The sequence below is a fragment of the Hemiscyllium ocellatum genome, chromosome 15, assembly GCF_020745735.1.
Source record: "Hemiscyllium ocellatum isolate sHemOce1 chromosome 15, sHemOce1.pat.X.cur, whole genome shotgun sequence".
In the NCBI taxonomy this organism is placed as follows: domain Eukaryota; kingdom Metazoa; phylum Chordata; class Chondrichthyes; order Orectolobiformes; family Hemiscylliidae; genus Hemiscyllium; species Hemiscyllium ocellatum.
Genome location: NC_083415.1, coordinates 36,939,020 through 36,948,380, shown reverse-complemented (window position 1 = coordinate 36,948,380; position 9,361 = coordinate 36,939,020).

Sequence of the window (9,361 nt, the reverse complement as noted above, 5' to 3'; positions counted from 1 at the left end):
CTGGTGCTATGAGGTAGCAGTGCTAACCACTGTGCCACCATGCCGCCCAACGGTATGGGAAACTCCCCAACAACCATTGTTTTCACATCTATGGACCATATGTCCATGTCCAAAGACATGGCCCAGGAATGTGACTCGGACTTTTGTGAACTCACTCAGCCAGATTTATCACCAAGCCTGCTTCAAATATGATCCAAATATTCCTTCCATGTATGACTGAAAATTACCGGATTGTCAATGTACATCACACAATTGGGTAATCCTGAAATGACTTTATTGATTAGTCTTTGAAATGTAGTTGGTACATTTTTCAAACCAAAGGGCATTATTTTAAATTGTTACAGTTCATTCAGTGTCAAGAAAGCCAACGTTTCCTTTATTCTGCCAGTATCATCTGAGTAAGTCCAACTTTGAAATATAAGTTGCTTGTGCTATCTTCTCAATACAGTCTTCCAAATGTAGAATAGGATATGAAACACATCTTGTAGCTGTATTGACTTTACAATAGTCAACACATAATCATTGGGCACCATCTGGTTTTGGCACCATTACTATGGGTGAGCTCCAGTCACTGCAACTCACTTTGATACATAGTGTCTTTGAGTATGCGTTCAATATCTCTTTGAACTGCTGCCAACTTTAGGGAGTTAAGTCTATAAAGTTGTTGCTTAATTGGAACAGCATTTCCTATATCTACATCATACATAATCAGATTAGTACTCCCAGCTTATTCCCATATATGTGATTATAATAACTATTTCAGGTCATTTGAATGTTCCTCTGGAAGGTAACTCAATAATTTATCTCAATTTTTGAGAACTTCCTCGTTGTCCATTTTAAGTAGAGAAATGTTCGATTCAGAATCATCTGAACTTAGTTCTTCATTCTGTGTTGTAACTAATGCCACATTGTTTTTTTCTTCCCTATAAAAATACCTTTTGAACATATTCACATGACATATTCTGTGAGATTTCTTTCTACCTGGCAATCTTATCAAATAATACACCTCAATCAATTTACTTTTGATTTTGACAAGGCCCACTAAACCTTGATTTTAAAGGTTCACCTATCACTGGGAATAAAACTAACACTTTGTATCCTCTAGTGAGACTACAAATTTTTGATTTCTTGTCACATCACATGCTGTGCTACTTTTGAATATTGCCAACTGACAACTTTATGTAATCCCTCCATAAAATTTGACACATAATCTAAACATATGGGCTCTAAACTCTGACTTTCAAATTTTTCCTTAATCAATTTCAGTTGTCCTCTCATCTCATGCCCAAAAACTAATTCAAATAGACTGAATTTAGCTGATTTATTAGGTACATCCCGAATTGCAACAGAATTCCTTAATCCTAATCTTCTTAATAGTCTTGACTGCAAGACCTCAACATGGTCTTTAAATTTTGATGCTACTGTTCTTACGCTCTTGCGATTCTGGATGGTATGCAATGGGTTTAGATTGTTTTATTCCGAAGCTATCCATAACTTCCCTGAACAACTTGCATGTAAAATTTTACCTTTGAACCAATTGTGTTTCTGTGGATAGTTGTATCTTGTAAAAAACTGTAATTAACTCTTCTACAATCCTTTTAGCTGTGAAACTACATATTCACAGAGCCATTATTTCAGCCATGGACCAATATCAATCCAAGCTAGAGACTCAGCAGGCACCTGGTGATGATGGCAAGGACTGAATGACATCACAGGTTCTAAAAAGAGACAGTGCAAGATAGCAGATGATGACACATCCATCCCAGACTGTCTCAACGTCTTCTGTGCTCGCTTTGAGCAAACTTTCAGCGGAGTAGTAACACCTATTCCAACAAATCCTGACGAACCTATCCCAACATTCACTGCATCAGAGGTCAGATCAGTTTTACTTCATATGAATCCAACGAAAGCGATGGGACCAGGCAGTGCATTCAGAGTATGCACAGATCAACTGGCAGAAGTCTTCTGGACATCTTCAACCTCTCCCTGCAGCAGGCCAATGTCCTTGTCTGATTCAAAAGGGCCAACATCATCCCTGTGCCTGAGAAGGCTAATGTAGCATATCTCAATGACCACTGCCCAGTGGCCCTAACTTCAGTGGTCATGAAGTACTTTGAGAGGCCAGTCAAGGCATTAATTAACTCCAGCCTCTCCACTACTCTTGACACACTCCAATTTGCCTATCAGACCAAGAGATACATGTCAGATGTCAAATCACTTGCCCTTCATTCCTCCCTGGAGGATCTTGACACCAAGAACAGCTAGGTAAGAATCTTACACATTGAGTACAGTTCAGCCTTCAACACTATTATCCCCTCGAGACTGATTACTAAACTTCATGATCTCGGACTAAGCCTCACTCTCTGCAACTGGATCATTGGTTTCCTGGCCCACAGGCCTCAATCAGTGAAGATTGGGGACAATATCTCATCCTCACTAACATTCAACACTGGAGTCCCCCAGGGGTGCATACTCAGCCTCCTACTGTTCTCACTGAATACCAATGATTGCGTCGCCAAATACCAGACTAATGCCATTTACAAGTTCGCTGATGACACCACCATAGTTTGTCCAATCTCAGATGATGATGAAACAGACTGCAGACAGAAGATGGAAGATCTGGAAAAATAATGCACTGAAAGCAACTTAGCTGTCAATGCCAGCAAAACCAAGGAACTCATTATTGACTTTCAGTGGGATGTTACTCATGTGCCCCTAAACATTAACAGCACAGAGGTGGCACGAGTGGACAGTGTCATGCTCCTGGGAGTGGTCATCAACAACAAGCTTTTGTGGACTCTTCACGTCGACGCACTGGTTACAAAGGCCCCTCAATGTCTCTTCCTCCTCAGGCAGCTGAGAAATGTTGGCATGACTGTGAATACCCTTGCCAACTTTTATAAGTGCGCCATCAAGAGCATTCTCTCTGAATATATCAGTACCTGGTATGGTAACTGTACCATTCAAGATCAAAGACAGTTACAGAGAGTGGTGAACTCGGCCCGGACAAGAAGGGCTTATGCTCGAAACGTCGAATTCTCTATTCCTGAGATGCTGCCTGGCCTGCTGTGCTTTAACCAGCAACACATTTGCAGCACAAAGCCCATCCCCCCATCTAAAGAATCCATCTACCAGGCCCGCTGTCAGGGAAAGACAGCCAGCATTCACAAAAATCCATCCCACCCTGGCAACGCTCCTCTACAACCTCTACCATCGGGGAGAAGGTACAGAAGCCTGAACACACGCACCAACTGGTTTCAAAGCTCTTGTTAGAATACTGAATGGACTCACAAACTCTTCACATTCGCCTGTACCTGTGTTTTTTTGCTTTTGCTGCTGTTTATCTATTTACTTATCTATGATCTGCATGTATTGCTCACAAGACAAAGCTCTTCACTGTGCCTTGGTACACGTGACAATAAATTCAATTCAATTCAATGGAATGGCCTCTGGAAATCCGACAGATACATGGTCAACAAATACTGATGGCTACTTTTTGTTTTCAGTAGGGGTCCTATGCAATTAATTAAGAATCTTGTAAAAGATTCCTCAAATGTGGGAATGGGTATGAAGTCTGCTATGTTTTTCACTACCTGAGGTTTTCCAAATAACTATGACATGTCCGGCAAAAGTCAAAGATATCTTTATACAATCTAGGCCAATAAAATGTTTTTGTGTTTTGGCTTAACTTTTCCAATCTCCCAAATGACCTCCTACTGGTAATTCATGTGCCATCCCCAATATATCCTTTCTATACCCCACCAGTAATACAACTTGATGAATTTCTGTCCAATTTTCATCAATGCAAATGCTTTCCACTTCTTCATCAAGACTTCACTTTTATGTAGTAACATTCTGGGATACATTCAGATTCTACTTATGTGTATGCTTTTTGATACAACAGCTTTAGCTTTTTAGCTTTCTGCTTTAATTCGGCTAATTTCTCAGAACTAAAAATATTCACCTTGTCTTCCACCTCTTCTTGTTTTTTTTCAACCATTTGAGTAAATGTAACTTTTGATATTGAACTCAACTTCCTTATCTTTACTGCTTCATTTCTCCTTGTGCTTCGACCTGTAGCTTTGTGACCTTGTTACCACAGAGTCAGGAAAAATACCAGGATACACTTCCTGTGACACCTCAGTTGCCTGATTTTCCACTGTCTTTTCAACCACAGTAGGCATCACCTCTACCTGTGATCCAGCTATGTCATTATCAAGGATAAATGTGTATCTGGAACTGAGAATTTCTCTATTTCTCATATCACCACTTCACCAGTTTTCACCAGACTGTCCAACCTAAATTTATATAATGGTACACTACTCTTTTCACCATGAATTCCACATATTATCATTTTTTCTGACAATATTCTTTCTGAGTTACATATCTCCTCATCTCTCACCAACAAATATTGACTTTTCCTGTAGCTTTTAAAATTTTAATTTCTTTGCCTACTCCTCCTGGCAGACATGAGCAAATCTTGCTCAAGCAAGTAAATTCTTTAAAGAGAACTGGCACTTTCTTCTCAACTAACCTCTGATCTGGTTATACATTCTTTTGCAACATTTTAGTTGCCACTGTGCTTCCCTTTACCACTTTCTTTTCCATTGGCTTATCCTGTTTTCCCAAATCTGTCTTCCCAGTGTTTTGTGACTTCATATCGCTTACTTTATTGCAGTGAAAACACCTGAGCTTTTTTATTTTTCTTTCCCCCCATGGGTTTCCTTTTTACTCTGTGGTAAACTATCTTCAGTGAGATCTCCTTTTACCTTAACACCTGGGGATTTCCCTTTTCCCCAATTTCAATCCCTTACAGATTCAAATTGATTTCAGAAGCCAAACTTTGGTTATGAAACAAATCATAATCATATTTCATTTCCACTGCTAATCTTGCAGCCTTAACTCTCTGCTCTTCCACGAGTCCTCACTAACTTCATGAAGTGAATTTTTGAACTCCTCCAAAATAATTGTCTCTCTAAGAGTATCCTACATTTGATTTTTTTTAATGCCCTTATCTAGCTATCAAAATTAATTTGTTTGATCCTTTCCAACTCAATATACATTTGACCAGGGTCCTTCTTCAGATTCCATTGTTGGCAGGCTTCTGAAAATAACTTATATGCACTTACGATGGCTTATTCTACCTCATTATTGTCCGTAGATAGCTCCTCTGATAGTGATGCAAATACCTCACTAGCTCTATCTATCAACTTTGTTTCGATCACCAATACCCACAAGACCACTAGCCACTTGTTTGTTTAGCCACTTTCTCAAATAAAATGAAAAGGCCTTCTATGTCATTCTCATCGAACTTTGGCAACATATGGACATATTTATAATGATCCCTCCCAGGCCTTTGGCTATGATGTGATTTCTCTCCATAACTGTGCTCATCACTACTCCTACCTTTTATCTCTACCTTCACCGTTTTAAGTCGACTTTGAATTTCAGTTCGAACGTCCGAAATTCAAAACTCTTTCTCCTTTTCTTCTGCTGGGCCTTCTTTTCCTTTTCTTTTTGTTCTGCCAGGGTTATTCTTTCCTTTTCTATTCCCTCACCTAGAGATATTCTTTCTTTCTGATTTGAATTGGAATTCAAACTGTTTCATTTCCCTTTCATGTTCAAGCTTCTCTTTTTGCAATTGAATTATAGCAAATTCCTAAGATTCCGATGGCATGTCCAGAAATTGTAAATGTCAAACCATTGTTGCATTTGCCTCCCCTTTTGGCACAGACAAAGCAATTCCAACTCCTTTTTGTCTGCCAATCAAAAAGCTCTGCCTTGTTCATTTTCTGTAAAACTCCTGAAGTGACATTGTCCACCCCCAGAGAACTTTTTGAGACTGAAAGAGCCTTTACTACACAAGACACACCATATTTAAACCAACCAAATTCAACACCCCCAAAACAGAACACTATCACTCACCACTCGCTGTCTTTGAGTCCAATAATCCTAAACCCAACCTGGAATTAGAGATTTTCATCCCATCAAGAGCCTTCAATTTGTACTGGACCAGACCAAGCCCCCTTAACGTATGTTAAGAAGATAGCCCAGATTATTTTCTTTATTTTAAAAAATAAATATATAGTAATGTATTCCAGGTAAAATTCGAATGGTCAAAGTACTTGACTTTAAGCAAACTATATTTTGTTTTTACATGAGAGTTAAAATACAGATGAGATAAAAAGAATGCAATTGGCTTAATTGTAACTCTATTGAAATGCTTAACTATATGTATAAAATATATATACATACATAATACATGTATATAAACTTCTACTAATTAACTATTCCAATATAGTAACATACCATAAACGCACCCTTGGCAAAGGCAAATAAATGGTCTCATATGCAATTGTAACAGAAGGAAGAGAACCCCAGCTTTTAGCTGTAACAGAGAAGAATAAGGGCTTTTACATCAAGCTTTAAGACCCCAGCAAATGGTGAAAGCTGAAAGTAAAAATTCTGGTTCTGTGGGAGCTTGATCCCACCCATTCAGGTCTCTTCTATAGGTTCAACCTTGAAAGAAAGGCTTCATATGCTTTATACTTTATTGGCTTCTTGTGAATGCCAAAATTTTGCAACACAATAGATCACTTAACCTTTTACTGGTTAGGATTACTTTATTCATTCATGGGATATGGACATTATTGGTAAGAATTTATTGCCAATCCTCACTGCTGTTGAGAAGGTAGATAGTGAGCTGCCGCTTTGAACCATTGCAGTGCAGAAGCTGCAGTTACACCCATAGTGTTATACAGAAGGAAGTTCCAGGATTTTCAAGCAGTGACAATGAAAGAATGGTGATATAGTTCCAAGGAAGGATCAGGAGTGGCTTGATGAGGAATTGCAGGTGGTAGTGTTCATATGTGTCTGCTGCCTTTGTCCACCAGATGGTGAAGGGTGTGGGTTCGGTGAAGAAGCGAGTTGTTGCAGTGCAACTTTTACACAGAATGTACTGCTGCATTGGTGCTGGATAGCGTGAATGCTTAAGTTGGTGGACGGAGCACTTATCAAGTGGGATGCTTTGTCCTGGATGGTGTTGAACTTTTTGACTCTTGTTGGTGCCATATTTAAGCAATTTGGAGACACTCCAAATACTCCTGAGTTGTGCCTTGAAGATGGTGAACAGATTTTGAGAAGTCAGAAGTTTGTAGCCACAGTATTTATATGACTGGTCTAGTTCAGTTTATATTTAATATTAACCCTCCCAGGATGTTGATAGTGGAAGAATGTAGTGTTGGTAATAAAACTGAATACTAAGAGACAATTATTAAGTATTTTTGGAGATGACCATAGCCTGACACTTTAGATTAGATTCCCTACAGTATGGAAACAGGTCCTTCAGCCCCAAAAGTCCACACCGACCCTTTAAAGAGTAACCCACCCAGACCCATTCCCCTATCCTATTTTTACCCATGACTAATGCAACTAACACTATGGGTAATTTAGCATGGTCAGTTCACCTGACTAGCACATCTTTGGACTGTGGGAGGAAACTGGAGCACCCAGAGGAAACCCACGCAGACACAGGGAAAACAGGCAAACTCCACACAGTTGCTCAAGGTGGGAACTGAACCAGGTCTCTGGCACTGTGAGGCAGCAGTGCTAACCACTGAACCACCATTCTACCCTTATGTGGCTTAATTGTTACTTCATACTTATCAACCTGAACATCCATGTTTTGCCGCACATTAGAAACGTTTGACAAGATGTAGGACAGTAACTGCAAGCTTATACCCCAGGGTCTCTGAAGATGCCTTTTGAATAGGTTTTGGAATGTGATAAGGTAGTAAGAGTTCACAGCATTCACTGAGCTGATTGAAACTGCTGAAGGGTATATTGTTTGAAACAATCCATCAGTTGTTAGGATGTATACCCTACATATCTAACATGATACTGACACCAAAATTCATACAACACATTGATCATTTGTGATTAGATTAGATTAGACTTAGACTTACAGTGTGGAAACAGGCCCTTCGGCCCAACAAGTCCACACTGACCCGCCGAAGCGCAACCCACCCATACCCCTACATTTACCCCTTACCTAACACTACGGGCAATTTAGCATGGCCAATTCACCTGACCCGCACATCTTTGGACTGTGGGAGGAAACCGGAGCACCCGGAGGAAACCCACGCAGACACGGGGAGAACGTGCAAACTCCACACAGTCAGTCGCCTGAGTCGGGAATTGAACCCGGGTCTACAGGCGCTGTGAGGCAGCAGTGCTAACCACTGTGCCACCGTGCCGCCCATTAAAGCAGCACATCTTTTTGGCTCAACTGCAGCATTCTGCTCTTGGAAAATACAACGTAGTACATGGCTGTTTGCAACATATATAATACTGATCATATTCAATTAGCCAAAGCTTGCAAAACTCACAGCAGTATCCAAAGTTAGATGTGGTTCCACAATTGGACAACACCTACTGATCAAACCTGAGTGTGTTAAGAATTAAGCCAATTTAACATTAGTCAGACCAGCAATGTAGTTTACTTACATTTGCTACACTATTAATACATCACATGCAGGTCTCTGTCTTCTGCAAGCAGAAATAACTTGTGCAGACACATTTTTTTTCCCAACAGTCAACTGTTCCATGGCAACATTACAATCTATCAGAGTCAATTTGACTTTTTTAATTTAAATTTAAGCAGAATCTGAGGAGAATATGTAGTTCCTGATACATCCTCCATTGCAATAAGTCAAACAATCAGTGGCCAGTTGCCAATTAATTAGTACCCTTTTCTCATGCAATGTTACCATTATTGTTCCCATTGAAAATTGGTATTCTTGCAACTGTCCTGATGGATGCAAGACAAAAGGTTTCAACAGCATGCCTCCTTTCTTCCACAATACTGACCAAATTGTGCAATAAAAGCAAGGGAACACGTGAGCTCAAAATTTCCTTAATGTGCGAAGAATTAAAGATTAAACACAAGAGGCAAAATGAAAGATGAAAGCCAAAGCACAAGAGCTACGTTAACCATTTGGTGCTAGCATAAGTATCAGTTTCTCACAATTTTTGCTGAGCCAACTGAATGCCACCACACCTGTTCCGTATGTTAACTAAATGCTTGCACTCCTACAAAAACAGTGATACTTTAATAAAATCTGTAAAATCATTCTTGATGTGGAATGTTTTGCCAATTTTCTCCAAGGGTTTTTACTTTAATCATGCTTAATCTCCATAAGCAGTTTACAACTTATTTTACAAGTTGAAGCAAACAACCAATGATGAATAGAATAGAATATAACAGAATAGATTCGATAGAATAAATTAGTTTGAATAGAATAGCCTTTATTGTCACATACACTACAAAGTTTGTAATGTCACCTCTTGATGTTATCTTAGG